The sequence below is a fragment of the Peromyscus eremicus genome, chromosome 6, assembly GCF_949786415.1.
Source record: "Peromyscus eremicus chromosome 6, PerEre_H2_v1, whole genome shotgun sequence".
NCBI lineage: Eukaryota > Metazoa > Chordata > Mammalia > Rodentia > Cricetidae > Peromyscus > Peromyscus eremicus.
Window position 1 is genome coordinate 127,966,574 of NC_081421.1, and position 17,169 is coordinate 127,983,742.

At 40.2% G+C, this 17,169-nt stretch overlaps 1 protein-coding gene across 1 annotated transcript in view; it reads left to right on the forward strand.

The window, feature by feature from the left end:
* Nucleotides 1-17,169, forward strand: part of Negr1 (neuronal growth regulator 1) — a 742,197-nt gene that overhangs the window by 596,282 nt on the left and 128,746 nt on the right. The window lies entirely within an intron of this gene.

Sequence of the window (17,169 nt, forward strand, 5' to 3'; positions counted from 1 at the left end):
CCCCAACATGGAGTATGCTCACCTTAGGACTTACCTAATGTAACAAGTACATTAGAAATAGGAAGTTTGTTCTGAAATTATCTGGATATTTGAGAACCTTATAATACCTGTAAACTTCTATATGTAAAAATGTCTTAGAGTTGCGTGCGCGGCGGGGGGGGGGGGGGGGGGTTATTACAGAAATGGCTGAAACACATCTTCTGATTGAAGATGGTAAATGAAGCTTTGTCTTTGTTTTTGTTTTTGATTTTTTGAAGTTCTTTCTTGAAGCATGGAATAACCATGACTTGAGTTTACTCTTGGTTGTTCTTAGACGCTCATCTTGGAGTCACCAAAAATTCACATGCTATAAATGAAATGAAATAGTGAGTTAGCAAGCATGGAGGAAGTATTCTATCTACCTACATAGCATGTTTTCTCAAACCTGTATCTAGAAATACTATGTAGAGATTGAGATAAATGCTACATTGTCAATGCATCCAAATGCAATGGGTTGTCTCTTGGTGAGTTTAAGCCAAGAGTAAGCAGGGCCAATCAGTCAAAAAGGGCGAAAGATGGATTCACTGCTGCAGATAGAGTGTGGGTTCATTCACAAAGTGGCAGCATCTCCTATCTAACAAAGGAAGTATGGGATTGTTGTTTAAAGAGCCTTTATTTATGTATATGGGTAAGAATTTGAGGGTCACCATGTCTGAGCAGAATACTTTTGAGCATGTTCAGCTTAAGGTCATAGATTTTAAAGGAAACGTGGTAGGCCCATCGGGGATGTGCTTAGCTCGGGGTCATGGGCTTCTGTTCCAAAGACTGAAAAGGCGGACATGAGCACCTTTGGGCATGATCCATTTTCTCTGAAAGTTTAGCAGATGAAAGGAAGGGATACTTTGAAACTATATTAGTGTATCTGCCTTCAAGGTGTCTGCCTGTCTTCAGAGCTCACGCTAATGCATCTCAGGGACTAGAAGTGAATGACCAGCAGCCCTGGGGACCTGCAGGAGGGGAAATCTACACTAATGCTCTTCTCAAAAATTATGATTAGTTCCTTTTGGAAGCTGAGTGACTGTCAAATCGTTATAGCCATAAAATACCACTCATTTTAAAATTGAGTCTTTTTCAAAATATTCAGAGAAGAATGCAGATGCACTGTTTCCTCAGTTCCACAAGGTTATCTGAATTCTTCTCCTTCCAAAGTTAACATTCTTACTGTAATGTGGCACACGTACTCCCATTAGCTTGTGGTGACAACTCACTTGGGAAATACAGATGCTGTGTCATTCACCACAGGCAGGGGCATTTTCCCTTTGTAGAAAACAAAATGGGATGAAGAAGTTCCATCTCACTTAGACCCACACTTCAGTGTGTTTATGTTATGATTTATGAGCTTTGAATTGAGTTTATGTCAACCCTTTCATTATTTTAGCTCAATATTTCCTAGTATTTCTTAGCACTGATTTTTTGAAAGGAAAACATTCTCTGCCATGTAAGGGCCCTCTGTGAAATCCTTCCTAAGTTTTTCTCCATATTTTATATGGCATCATGATTAGTAACAAAAGCCATTGAAAATATCAGGAGCAGTGTGATTCCAATTTAATGTGAATATCCACAGTTCTGTAGCATACTGTAAATATTTTATATGACTTAAATATTCAGAAATCTGAAAGAATAAATGAATTTATAAAAAGCAAAGAAAATTTGAGGGTTAATAACATGTTAACTAGCTAGAAAATTTGTAAATCACAGCCTGTGTTCAAAAACGAAGTAATAATAGCCTGACAAATTAGAAACAAATGTCACTTATTTAAATGTATGTGATTTTAAAACGTGCTTCAAGATGTGGAAACAAGGCTAGACTCAATCTTTCTCTCTCTCTCTCTCTCTCTCTCTCTCTCTCTCTCTCTCTCTCACACACACACACACACACTCACACGCACACACACACTCACACGCACACACACTCACGCACACACACACTCACGCACACACACGCGTGTGCACACACACTCACACACGCATGCACACACATGCACGCGCGCGCACACACACATACATACACACACGCACACACACACACACATAGTCTCTTGCTCACTCACTCCCAACTATTAACACAGTTTTCATGGTTTGTTAATAAAGACAGAAAGGGCAGACTTTTCTATATCTGTGAACTAGTCATGGATATTTGATGATGTGTCTATATGTGTAGAACTCTTCCCCACAATATCTAAAGCTCTTTTACACTAAGCATTTCTATTCTGTACTATAATTATTGTTTTTGTTTTAGCTTTTATTTCATTTTTGTGGTGAGAGAGATTAAATCCATGATTCTTGCATACTAGGAAGCAACACTTCCAACCACTATACTTATTTTTCACATGTTTTGTAGCTTTCTATTGAGTCCTGTGGTATTTCAAACTGCATCATTGACTCATCAATCATTTTAGCTGCCATGTCATCAAGCACAGTGCCTACTATTAATAGATAATTAGTAAATTTTTAACAAATAAAGAAATTAAACACTGAGTAGGAAAATGAATGGACTGATGATTAAATGAAGGGTGAGCAGTTTTGTAGCTGTGGGTCTTCCTCATCAGCCTCTGGAGACACCAGGCGATGCCCCAGGCATCAGAAGTGACATTTACTGTTACTTTAGCCTAGGCCAGATTCTATCCTAAGTTCTTACAGGAATTTGTCCATTTAATCCTCTCACAACTCAAAGATGGGGTTCTCCAATCCCCGCTTTGCAGATGAGGAAACTTAGAAAGAGTATGTTAGGTGGCAAAGACCATCAGATTCAGTCATGATGAAGCAAAAGCTCGAGTCTCTGCTGTCTGGCTCTCAGGTTCAAGCTCTGAGCCACTCTCCCTCACTACCTAAATCTAAGAGCATAAAACCAACCACAGAATGAACGATGATCATGGTTACTTGAAACATAGTTTAGAAATAATCTCTGTGTATAACTGCCCCCCTCATAGGTTTGATCAGCTACTGTCTGTAGTCTTTAGGATAAATCTTGCCACTATTTCAGTCTACTTTTGGTTTGCAAAATCTCACATTTTCCAGATCATCAAAGAGATACAGGGCAATCTGTAAGTTCAGGGTGAGCCAAAGATAAGACTATGTAAAAGGAAAGCCAGTGCACTGGGGCATGAACATGTGTGAGGGAGGGAGAGGAGGGAGAGACAGAACATGTGGGAATGTGCGTATGTCTGTTTTATATCATGAGAGTCAAACAGATATTATTTGAAGCTAAGTTTTACTACACATCATCTATGTGTGTCTTTATGTAAGTTACATGGGTTTGAAATCCTCAGTTAATGCATTAGTAAACTGAGGGTAATCATAGTTCCCACCTCACAAGGTAGGAATTTGATAATGCCTTCAATATACCTCACTCTGGAACAAAGGAGGTATTCAGTAAATGTAGTCATTGTTACTGTATCCTTACATATATAACTCTTAGTTCAATGTATCTGAAAGAACACTATGGTATACTGGGGATAAATGACTTTATCTGGTGGCTGTCTATCTACTGCTTGCCTGAGGGCTTCTCTGGTAAACAATCCACTTGCATAAAAGATGGAGGAAAACAGGCTTGAAATAATCTCCTAAATCTAACTTGTAAGCTTGCCTCATACCTCTCTTAATGCAGTGACAGGATTTGTGGATGTTAGTTCCTCATTAAATGACCTGTCCACAGTGCAATGATTCAGGCATCTGGCATTTTCCAAGTGTGAAGACGGAACAAACACACAGTTCCATGTGGCACTCATGTGGCTGATTCAGTAGTGGCTCCCACTTTTCAAATATGTATGTTGATGGCCTGCAATGTTCAAAGCCATAGACCATGTATTGGAGAGAGCAGAGTAAGTACATAGATAATGTCTCTGCAAGGAGCTCAGAAAAGTGAGAGTAAAGAACCAGGGGGATAAATGAGTCCAGTGCAGAATAGTCAACAATGCTGTTCTGGAGCAGAGAAGGGGCTCCTAATCCAGGTTCAAGGGCCCTGACAGGGCTGTCCCCCTAGAAAAGCTGAAATCACTATTTAAATTTTAAGCAACCAATATGCATCTCAATACACCACCTGAGCTATCATTTTCTCTTTCTCTGAGGCAGAATTTTCAAAAGTTCAACTCAACGATAATCATGAGCATAGAGTACAATGGCCCAAATGATAGCATCATGACCAGAAGCCAGACAGGAGACTGTATTCCCAGAGCTAGGGGCACAATTGGTTGGTCTTGGGTAGGAGGCAATGGTGAAAAATAGTCATGTAGAACAGCTCATGTGATGGCAGGGAAGAATGGAACAACCAGACCCACTAGAAAACATGCTGTCCTTTCCTAGGGCTGCAGTAAAGGGTAAGAAAAGCAAGATTGTGAAGAAATTTTGGACTAACTGACAAGTGTTGGGACAAGCTTGAATAGGTGTTTCAACTTTATGCTTGAAGTCATTGAATGGTTTTAAGGAAGGAATTATATGAGCAGATCTGGATTCTGAAAGACTTTGTTAGACTGTGTGGGTTCTAAAGCCACACACACAAACTTTAAATAACATGGGTAAGAAAAATAATGCAAAAAAGTAGCCAAGATGAAAACTGAGAGGTATGAAGTAGTGGCCAAGTCTGCAGAGAATAGGAAAGGGTAGGGAGCAGCTGACTCCTGGTGGTTAGTGTGGTTGACATTAACCAGAAGAGGAGCATTGACAGAGGACTCACTGTTAGCACTTGGGAAGATGAGTAGTTCATTTTCAGACATTTTAATTTGAGACAATATACTGTAGACAGTTGGACACAGAGTTTAGAAAAGAGACACTCTGGAAGATATCAGGACAGGATGAAGATTGATCGATAAGAACAGGTCAGATTGCTCATAAAAACAGGAACAATGAAACACATGGAGGAAGGATATCCAGAGGGAGGCTGATGATGAGCCACTGTTAGTGATTTCTCTAGAGCAATTTCTGTGGAAAACTGGGAGTGGATGGCAAATTTGAATAGACTGAGGTTAAATAGAGATGAAAGAGTTGAGACATGGGTAAAGACCTCACTTCCTGGAGGTTAGGCTGTATAAAGGAGAATCAGGGCTGTCATTCTGGATGCTTCCACAGAGCACCTGGTCGGCTTAGGCTAACAGGCTAGTGTCCATGTACCTATCAGTCACTCCCTGGCCTACCAAGCTGATGCCCTGGACTCAGTGAGTTTCCTAGCCAGACATCAGTCCTGTTTTCTGCAGACCACCCCCATCCACTTAAAGCTTGCTTCTTCCTCCTATTTGGGCTCTGAAGGAAACAAAGAAGGGCTTTGATTTCAACATTTGGCCACCTTAGAATGCTTTCTCTTAAGGCTTTTGGTTGCAGTTGTTAAAGGAACTATAATTTAAGCAGAGATTTTTAGTAATTTTGTCAATAAAATTACTTTAAATTGCTACAAGAGTACTCATTGTCAAGTGAGATGGAAAATAGATGGTAGAAAGACAGTGAAAAGCATGAGAGAGAGAGAGAGAGAGAGAGAGAGAGAGAGAGAGAGAGAGAGAGAGAGAGAAGAGAGAGAGAGCTCTGCAGCCTGTGTAGCTCAGGGCTTAGGAAAGATTCTTAATACAATTCATAAAGGATAACAGTGTGACAACTATCAATAATAGTATTCCTTATTAAGTACAAACTCTGGGACTCAAAGCTCTATATTTTATTGTTGGTTTTCACCTGTGTTATGAGAAACACAAGAATTATTCTGTGTCTGTTCCTTGAAGGAAGGAAACTGAGTGATCTCACCCTGCCATCTATGGGTCCCATTCCTCAAGTGCTGGCTACATGTTAGAAGGGACTCCATCTCGATAATCCTGTCTTTGAGAACTTAAAACTGCACATTGCACAGAACTTTGCTCCTTACTTTCTCACCAAAACCATATGTTGACTTCAGGGTGAATGTTTCCAAAAGTTCATCATCTATAGAGAAGTTGAGGAAGGAATTGATTGGAACAGAAGAAAGCTGCAGAAGCAAGTGTGCTTATAATCCACATAGCTTTACAATAGTGCAGCTTTCTCCTGAGACCCAATGTGTGAACATGCAGGGGGCAAGTCCAGCCTGAAAAGTAACAGAGAAACTGTTTACAGTTGCAGACTAGATAGGGACATCCCTGTGATATATGGATGCCAACCACCCTATAAATATGATCCCAAGTATCTTGTGGATCTTTTTCTGGAAGATAAGTCCTGGCAATGTCATGAGGCCTTCTTGCCTATTTGCCTATATCTGTTCAAAGACACACAGTGTTCTCTTCAGCATTATACATTAAAACCTCAAATGACTCAACAAAACTCTTCCCTTCCTTGACTACCCTGATGGAGACCAAAATGAATTTCCAATATTAAATGCTTTCACAAGAATTACTTTTTCACTCTCCAGAAAACCTCTAAGAGATTATTTATTCTCAGCCTGTATAATTTGATGGGAAATGTCTTCATTTGAAATGAAAAGCTCAGTTGGTAGCTTCTCCATAGAAGTAATAAAGGTGAAAGGAGACAGAGTGTGACAACTAGGTCCAGACTGATGCTGGTGGCTGCCCTTGTTGTCTGGTTTGCCAACTTCAGATTATTCTTTACTGGAAAATAATGCTTCAGCTCTCCGCTTGCTTAAAAAGTCCCCAAATGCCAATAAGCTACTGTGGGCTCCCATTGCTTTAGCCTGATGTAGGTGGTTGGTCCCACCTGGAAGACAATGAAAATACCACCAGTTTAAAAGTTTTATATTCTAGATCAAAAGTGATCTTTGCTTCTACAACTTAAAAGGGGTAGGATTTCATCTTTGCTGAAAGATTGTCATCAATCTACCCTTGGAGACTACTGAGGACACACTGCGATGTGTGACCCCAAAGGCTTCTATCCTTGTGGCTTTGAGACGTTAATAGGAAGGCTTTCCTAGGTGTTCTCAAAGTAAGTGTTGACAAGAATTAGTTTGGGGCTTGTTCACAGACTCTGATATAGCAACAGGAGTCTATGTAATGGCATCCTGTCTGGATCCATGCAGACAAGATCAACACAGAATGAGTGCATGTAACTTTGTGAGATTGGAGAAAAAAAAGCAAGAAGATCTTCTCTCCCCAACTGATGACTAGAAATTGAGTGAATTCTCAAGAAGATGGGTAAATATAGCATTCTCGGACCACACAAAATAGATGGCCTCTCATGAGCCAAGGCAATAGAAGAGCCTGCTGGAGCTTGGGGTGCTCCAGGCTACCAGATTGCCACCAGCAAAAGCAAGCACAGATGCTGCCAGAATCTAGCCCTTTGTGCCAAGGGTAGAACTGCAGAGCTGCAGACAGGGAGGATCAGACACGGCAGATTCCACTTTGTAAAGCAAGAGAATCCTTCCTTCTCCCAAAAGAAACTTTCTTCAATCTCTTGCTGTGTCCAGTAACGTATAGGGGTAAATTCTGAGAAATGCATCATATTCACCAACATCACAGGCTATATTCACACAAATATCAATCATATAAGGTACTACATACCTAGGCTATGTAGTACATGTGTGATACAGCATGTTGTTCTAGGACTACGATAAACAGAACATGAGGTTACATCGAGCCAAGCAAGGGAAAAATGAAGAAATTAATTGTGAGATATATATGAGGTTATTGCCAGGCTAACACTACAGAATACTTTATGTTAAGGTCATTTTTTTCTAAGTAGAGGGAGTGAATTCTAAGCAATGGTTAAGAAGCATAGAAGGGAGCTGGAGGGATGGCTTAGCGGTAAAGACAGTGTCTGTTCTTGCAGAGGACCCAGCACTCCCATAGTAAGCCACAACCATCAATTACAGTCCCAGAGGATCCAACAGCCTCTTCTGGCCTCTGTGGGCACTGCATGCACATGGTGCACAGACACACATACAGGCAAAACTCCAATACACATTACATTTTTAAAGGGGAGAGAGCAGGAAGCATAGCCACTCATTAAAATTCTCAAGGATTGTTTGGTATTTGTCATTATACTGTGACACCTTTATACCACTTTGCAACAGGAGTCTTTCTGTCCATACTGCTAAGAGCCAGTGAGAATGTACAACTGCAACGATGCTATGATAGCCATGATCTCACTGGACTGCTGCAGAACTATGGGACAATCATCTCCCTTATGGTCCAACACTGGATGACAGGTTGCAGTGTTGAGTGTGTATAACAAAGAGAATTGGAGCTACTTTGGTTGATGTGGAATTAAACCTGGGAGATCTTTTCATTCTCTCTCACTATCATACTGCACTGTGACAGTGAAGCCTGCCAAAATGCCAGAAGTTCCAAAGAATTTGATTTGAAAACTTGTGCTCTAGAACAAACCTTTTGCTTTACAGAAGAGGAAACTGAAGGAGATGAGCCAGAGCTCACACATAAGCATCCAAAGCTCACCCACTCTCTAAGTTGAGCATCTAAAGCTTTAAGTTAAGCAGATCTGAACTGGAGGATTTTGGACAGTTCTCTCAATCTTTGGGTCTTATACATTTCTCCTATGCAAGAGGAAAGAATACTTTGTTTTTATGGAGGGTTCTAAAATTAAATAGGACAAGGCTGAGGGATGGCTCAGTTGATTAAATCTTGGTGTACAAACATGAGGACCTAAGGAAGCCACCTAAGGTCAACCTCTGACCTCCATAAACAAGCACATACATGCATATGCACACCTGCACACAGGCATACACACACACACACACACACACACACACACACACACACACACATCACATGTCACAAAATAAATAATAAAAGTAAATAGAACACACACAGTAGCCCCCACACTACCTGTTACAAAATAAGTGTACGTGAAACATCCGCCTCCTTTTCCATCTTTTGTTATAGATTATACAAATATGGAAGGATGATCATAAACAGACTAAAGTCCATGTAAACTGAACAGCTGTAACTTTGTCTCTCTGAATACCCAAGCAAACAAGCTGGTTCTTCACTTTGTTTCTTAATGCATCAATGCATATCATGATGATACAATCCTTATTAGAATTATTAATTAAATCAGCCATGCACATAAGCATTCACTTGTACTGAGTTGGGGGAGTGGGCAGGTTGATTAGAGAGGCTGTAGGAGATTAATTACTCTACTATTGTCTTTCTCTTGGGTTAAGAGGCAGTTTGACAAGTGCATTTCAATCTGCTGTAAACAGCACATGCTGCCCGAAACTGACCAAGGGTCAGGAGGGAGAGAGAGAAGGAACTTTGATATTTGCCACTGCCATCAATGAACCATGAAAGGCTGCAAGCTTATAGGAATTAAGGACCTTAAAAAGTAAAAATTTATCCACACCATATACCCTGATCCCAGAGGTCCGTTATTGATATCGTTGATATTCTGCCCTAAAGTGAAGAGGTCTTTATGCTCACCTATGTGGTCTCAGTCTCCTCATCTATAAAATGAGAAGACTATGTGAATCCCTGCATTCATCAGACAGAATGAATGTTTAATATAATGTCTAAGGTCCTATGGACACTGTACATTATAGAAAAAGAGTAGAATGTATTGGTTAATTTGAAAGTATATTTATACTAATATTTCCTCTACTATTTTTATCAGTGAACTCGAAATTATTTTTATTGACTGAAAATATTTTACATTTCAATGTGTTAGATTTTGTGGTGAGTTTCAGGGTTTTTAGGGCAGCTTCCTCACTGATCTTGATGCTCTGCCCTGTCCAGGGAATTCTGCTCCCTGGGAAGTTTTCTTCACATTCAGAGTTTTCTTTCTGCTGGCCTACAGCATCTGAAAGGACCTTTGGACCTAATGATTTTCTGTGTTATTTTATACAACCCTAGTCCTGCAATATAAATGAGACCCAAAGGCAGCCCTGTGTACATGAAGGCTGCAGCTATGAGGACTCTTGCAGAATGAAGCCATGGCAGCATTTGAGCCCACAGTCAATCTATGACCAGACCCTTCCCACAGCCAAGCACTTCCAGGTGTCCTTCTGGAGGATGCTGCCATATTCCTTTCTTGTTATTTCTGAGAGATCTCTGAGCACCACCCCATCCCACCCCCAAACTTACCATGCTCCCTACAGCTATGGCCAGATGTGAAGCATGATCTAAAGACCATTACAACACACAGTAGGCAGCAGACAAGCAGCTTGTCAACCTGGACCTCTGTGTTTTCATTTCTTTCTCTGAAAAATGGAAATGTCGCCCCCTGTTAAGAGACACAGGCATGTATGCCAACAAAAGCATTGTCTGTGCCCCTGTAACCAAACCCCCACTTTGGTTAGTATAAGGCATAATTGTTAGACATTCCTCAAAAAGACAGAGTGGAGTGAAATTGGCTTTACTTTTTATTTTTTCTTTAGACCATTTTAATTTCCAGATAAAAGCAAGAAGGGGTAACTACTGCAGCAGTGAGGGTAACTCCATAGGACACACTTTTTCCAAAGCACTGTGAATTCATCTGTAGTACCTACAGCTGCTGGAGACCTCTGCTCCTCAGTGAGAGCCTATCCAGCCTGGCTGAGGCTTCCTTACACAAAGGTGTGCAATTGGAATTTCTCTACAGACACACGTTAGCTACCTGCCCAATGCGTGCTTCAGTGAGAGGTGATACATCAAGCAAGAAATGTTACTTCATCTTTGCTATGACCAGCATTTATATAGCTTGGATTCTTTTCCAATTTTACCTTTAAAAGAAAAAAGAAAAGGCAAACTTCAATGTTCAACAATTTTAATGCAAAGAAGCAACTGAGCTCCTAGCTCAGAGATATGGTTTTAGATCGATTCATACTCTTCCTTCCTTTGATTTTGTTAAAGACTCAATCCAATTAGCACACATGTGGAACTGCCTAATTAGTGAGGCAGACTGAGATTTCTGCCAGAGCCAAGCAGGTCGCTGTCAGCCACATTGAAAGAATTAGTTTTCTGAAACTTTTAAAAGGAAGAACTAACAACATATTCCTTGGAAACTCACAGGAATCTGGTCAGTGCTACAACTGCAGTGATGTTGGTATTTTCTCTAAGACTCATGATCCTTTAGGAGTGCTGCAGTGTATGGATAGATGTGTGTTGTACAATATACACAAACTGCTGTCAGGGTATGGAGATATGATCAGCTGTCAAGAGTGTCGCTGGTTCTTCACAGGACTTTGGTTCCCAGCACCAACATGGGGTAGCTCACAGCAGCCTGTAGCTCCAGCTACAGAGGGTCCACTGCCCTCTTCTGGCTTCCACAGGCACCTGCACACATGTGAGCAGACACACAGATACCTATAAACAAAAACAAATACATCTTAAGCTGTACATCCAGTGGTGTATTATGAGTTGACACAAATTTGGCTTACCTAAAATTTTAGGAGTTGTGAGCAACAGTTTACAAATTTCACTTGCCTGAAGGAATATGTTGAACGGGTTTATGTCTGTCTGGTGAGCAGGACACCTGCTGACACTCCTCTCTGACACTGTTTGTTACACAGAACCACCTGCCAGCTACACCTGAAGAAACAGGATTGCTTTGCCAAAATCAATGTGTCAGTGTGTATCATCCTGTGGGACTCTCCCCTAGACTTTTCTTTGTCACTATATTCTTTCACTTTTTCCTTCCCTTTATTCTCATTGTTTAAATTATCAAAAAAATGGGGTGAGGATGAAAACATCCCTCATTCTGATACCATTAGTAAAAGTTTCATCTATTTTGTTTTTTGTTTGTTTGTTTAATTTTGGTACATTTAGGATCTTCCCCATTGTTTTCCTTTTTCTCATTTTCCCTCAACTCCAAGACTCAATCAACTCCAAAGAAGACAGGCAGGTGGACAACTACCTCTGTAACCAACAATATAAATTTGGGACAGAACCAAACAGCCTCAGAATAGGCAAGCTCAAAATTGCTTTCGAAAGCTTCATCACTGAAAATGTAATCAAACTTGACTTACCCCAAATTGATTAAGTTACAGCCTAAGGGCCAACCTTTGACCAGGGACCTTCGCACCTGCATCGATCCCACATGCAATTGAATTACCCAAGCAATCCATGCATTTTCACAGTGTTGGCCCTGGAGTGCAAATGGCCAATTTGAGAAGCGACTAGGTTTTATTTCAAATGTGTCAGAAGGTTTTCTCATAAGTTCATGGGGGAAAATCAGGCTTACTTTTCAAAAATGCTCACTTAGTCATAGAATTGGTTGCCCAAAGGGTATCTTGTTTGCTGGATTATCTAAGCTTGTTTTGAATGAATAAAACTTTTCTTCCCCTAAGAATATTTTCTGACTTTGAGAAGGTGACTTCTAGTCCTTCCAGGTATGTGTCAAAATCTAGGAGAAAGAAACTTTGTGGGAAAATAAGACAGTGCAGTTATTACACAAGTGGAGATAATATAGCAAACTGCGGTCGTAGGTCTAGAAGCAGACCGCAATTGTTTTACCATGATAGAAGCAAGACGATCTCCCAGGAGTCTCTGCAGAATTCTATTCCATGACAACACTCCACTCACTTCCTTTCCCAAACATTTGATAATATTGTCACAGGGAACAGTCACTTACACTCTTCCAAACCAAAACAGGCTTTAATTATGCATTCCAGTGTCTCAAGGCTGTGTCTTTTACCTGATAAATGTCGTGTGTGTTTGTAGGATACCATAGAATATTTTGAAACATAGATTTTCAATTGCTTTAAGCATATTTGTCTCCCTAGTCACACATTGTTGTCTAGTGATAAGTTGAAGCTACTTTTCCATAGTGTCCTGGAATACACACATTGTCTCCATGGTCCTACTGTAAATTCTTGCTTCTCCTAGGCTGTAACTTAAACCCACTGTTGGAACTTTGTGTCACTTACTCCCCCAGGCCTCTGGTGACCACTGCTCCACTCCCAACTCCTCTACATGATGACCTCCAGGCCCATCCTGTGAGCACAGATGACAGATTCCACCTTCTATATGGCTGGATACTATTTTGTTGCATGCATGAAACATGTTTTCCTGATCTGTTTATCAGTTGGTAGGCATTTCTATTCATTTCTTTGCTGTAAGGGATGAAGCAGCAGTCAGCAAACCAGTAGAGTTCATTTAGGATATATACTTAGTGACTGTGAGACTCCTGGATCATATGATGGCTTCTTTTTGGTCTTGTTCTCTCTGTGTGTGTCTCTCTGTCTTTCTGTCTCTCTGTCTCTGTCTCTGTCTCTCTCTGTGTCTCTGTCTCTGTCTCTCTCTCTCTCTCTCTCTCTCTCTGTCTTTCTCTTCCTCCTTCCATCCCTGTCCCCCCATGTTTCTAGGTATGGAATCTATGGCCTCACACATTCTACTGCTACAAAGTTACTAGCTAGTCTTTTCATATCACCCTACTAAGTTATTGTCTCACTGTGTGTGGGCTCCTCTGCATACCCTCTTCTGAAAATACCTTCTTCACTTTGTTAATACCTACTCTTACTGAGGGAGCTTGTGCATCATTATGTTTTGATTTTTCATTTCCCTGGTGGTTAGTGATGTTAGGTATTTCCCCATGTTCCTCTTGGCCATTTAGATGTCTTTTTTTGAAAATAATATCTACTACCATTTATCTTTATTTCTGCTTGTGAAGTTTTGAGAGTTCATTATACATTGTAATGTTGGGCTCTTGTTAGAAGTGTGGTTTGCAAACACTTTCTCCCACTCTGTGGGTTTTCTCTTCACTCTGGTGTTTACTTTCCAGTTCCTTATATATTCTATCTACTAACCTTTATTACAAGTGTAGTTTGCAAACACATTCATTTGTGGGTTGTTTCTCTATTCTGTTGGTTGTTTCTTTTGCTGACAGAAGGTTCTTAGTTTGACAAAACCCCATCTCTCTATTTTTTCTTTCTTCCTGTGCTTTCAGGGTCCTGTCCAGAAATAGCCTTCCCCATTCCAGTGTCATGGTGATTTTCCTCTATAGGAGTGAATGACAGAAACCCCGTGAGGCTGGAGCACGGCAGGGTTCTCACTAAATGTACACTAGCCATAGCCCCAGGAGGAAGGAAGGCAGTGAATGACCTTGGGAGGAAATGATGCTTTTAACAATGTTATGAAAATGTTCACATCCCAAACATCTATTCATATACTATCAAGAGCTTTCAAACTGTGAGTGGCCATAGAGCAAAATATAATTGCTAGAATATTCTAATACTTTGGTTCCTAAGATATCCCTGCTGTGACACTCCACGGCAGAATGTCTCTGCCTTCATTTCTCTCCCACCCTGGCAATCCTCTCTCACATGTGCCATGCACTGGTCTAGAGGTGTGTATGCCTTCATTGATTATTACTTAAAGTGCAATAGTCATTTCACTCTTTTGTGAAATTAATTATATTACTCTTATGCTGATCAAAGAGTGATTTAATTAATGCTGCATTACTTAATGAGCTATGTAACCTTTCACTAATGTATGCTTCTTCAACTTTTTTGTACTCTACTGTTAATCTACTCACTAATTCATACTGTAATTGTTGGGGGCAATCTTTCTTGCTTTCAAATTATATAGGATGTGGCAAAAAGCCCTTCAGAGACACTTAAGCACAAAAGTCTTCATCTCTGAGTGATGTAATAAAATTAAATACTTTTGACCCTGAACAAATCAAGAAAGAACCTCAATATGTAGATTTGTAACACCTTATCTTATGATTAAAGAATTCTCTGATTAATAATGACAAGAATATAGCTGATTAATAAATGTTATTTATATCTCTCAGAAAATAGTCCATAAAGATAATTTATCATTTAGTTACGGTTTATTGTAGCCAAGGAATTCTCTGGCCTAGGTGTGCACTGCCACCAGATCCAGACCAAGAGAGACTTTTAAGTTGGCAAAGGGTGTTTGTTGTGTTGTTCCTTTTGCTTTGTTTTGTTAGTAAGTCTAATGCAGATGCCTGTGTGTACACACAGAGACGGGAAAAGTACAGGCTCTGCTGGGGTGAGCTGGTTCAGAGTCAGCTTCACCATCTAAGCTCAGTTAGTGAATGAGGCAATACAGAGCGAATCACAACAGCCTGGACTCAGATCAGCATGGCTTCAGGAGTTCAAAGAGTGCACATCCAAATGGGAGACAGACAGCCCCAGGCAAGGACTGTGAGTCAGCACTGCAGGACTCACAACTTCACAGTAGCTGAACTTGGTAGGAGATAGCATGTTGTTGTTGTTGTTGTTGTCAGTATTGTTGATAGAGGAGAGTGCAACGTCAGCTGGAATGGACCAATGACCACACCGAGGGAAATAGTGTGTGTGTGTGTGTGTGTGTGTGTGTGTGTGTGTGTGTGTGTGTGCGTGTGCGTGTGTGTGTGTGTGCATATGTTTGTGAGAGTCCCTCATGTTGATTATAGCATTGAGTGCACTGATAACACCCCTTCTCACACCTCCTGACTTACTCATGCACCTTACTTCACAGGGGCTAGGTTGAGGACTGAGTGCAGACACAGCTCTCGGATGGTTGCGCCCATGCCATAGGCTTCTTCATGGGTGATCCTGTACAGCTTTAAAATTCTAACATTTGTCTTCTTTAAAATGATTTTAAAACTCTCACTGTCTAAACCAAAGGTCTAGGAATAAAGGCAAATTATTATGGATATTCTATTTTACCACTAAGATTCTATCAAAGTAAAGCAGAGGGCAGGGATTTTCCAAAACCTAATTCATCATTTTTATTCATTAATACTAAAATCCTGAGAGACGAGGAAAGAACTGACAAAGTTAAAATTCAGTGAAGAACATTTTAGACCAGGTTTCTAACACATCTTTATTTCCTGAGACTAGGAAGAGTTGTAAGCCACAAAATGCAAAAGAAATAATGATCTAAGAAAACAGCTCTGTGTCCCTCATGTATGAAAATATACAGTTGATAGCTGAATGCCAGAATATCATCACACCATATAGTAGCTCCCATCTCCATGTTTCTATTCCATTAGCAAGCATCCCCTCCCAATGTCACACCAAGCTCAAAGATGGCCATAACAATCCAGGTGTTGTTTCTGTGTTTCTTGCTAAAGAGGGAAGAAGAGGGTTCTCCATTCCTCCTTTTGTGAATACTTCTTAAAGTCTGTATTCTCGAATTAGCAATGATGCGTCTCTAATCTTCAATGGCATGGCCAGGCTTAGCTGCATGGAAGTGCCTGGTGTCTTCCTCTCATCATTTCTGCTGTACTTTAGGACCACCATTAATTAAACTAGGGGCCACTGGAAGACAGGTGCTTGACATCTGGGGACCAAGAGAATCTATGTGACTGATGGACAGTTGGACATGATATGGACACTCCTTTAGGTAGATGGAGTGAAAGCACAAATTTAAGTAATCCTCTCAAGATTATATACAATGTAAAATGTGAGTGTTTCTTTCAATTTTCCCATTCTAGAAATTCCTTTTCAGACCATGGGTGGCTAGGGGGCGACTCAGAAAACAAAAAACTCAAAAAACAAAGTCATGGGTAATGGAGGTGGGGTAGGATGACTTTGGTCTTACCTGTGCCCTCAAAGCTCACAGGATTACAATGGAAATATATTGGTGTTATTTTACAGAGGTTTATGTGTTATGGAAACTTCTTAATTGTTTTGGTGGAGACAAAATAATTAGCGCTTTGATTGTATCAAGATATAAATTACCAGACTCCCCATGAGCATAGACTGTAGAGTGCAGTGGCATTGGCTTAGCAGAAAACATCTCTGAAGAATACCCAGCACTTAGCTTATGACATGGAAAGTGGAGTAGCTCAGGGAACACATCAGCCTTCTAAATTCTGTTTTTCTTTCTTCTTCAAAAATTATCACATCATAGACTTAATCTCAGAAGGATTTTGTGGTAAATGGAGGATATAGCTTATCTTCCAAATATGTCTGTATTATATAATTCTCCAAATATCAGGATATAAAAATTATCAGAATTGAACTAACCCTAGAGATACTCAAAATTAGTTCTGAATTTTGAATCTGGTGAGAAATTATCCTCACTAAATAAGGCATCACACATACAGAGAACATATGCATATCCTTTGATATAAAATTGGAGCATGCTAAGGAAAATAAATGATTAAAGTTTGCTGAAAGATTCCCAAGTCCCACAGGCTAAGTAGCATATAAATTTTATATTGCCAGTATTTACAAAATGTGCTGACTCTTAGAAGAAAGGATACAACAAAGACTTTGTAAGACAAGAATGCTGCCTATAAGATACTGTCCATAAAACCTCCATCATCTAGTTCACCTTC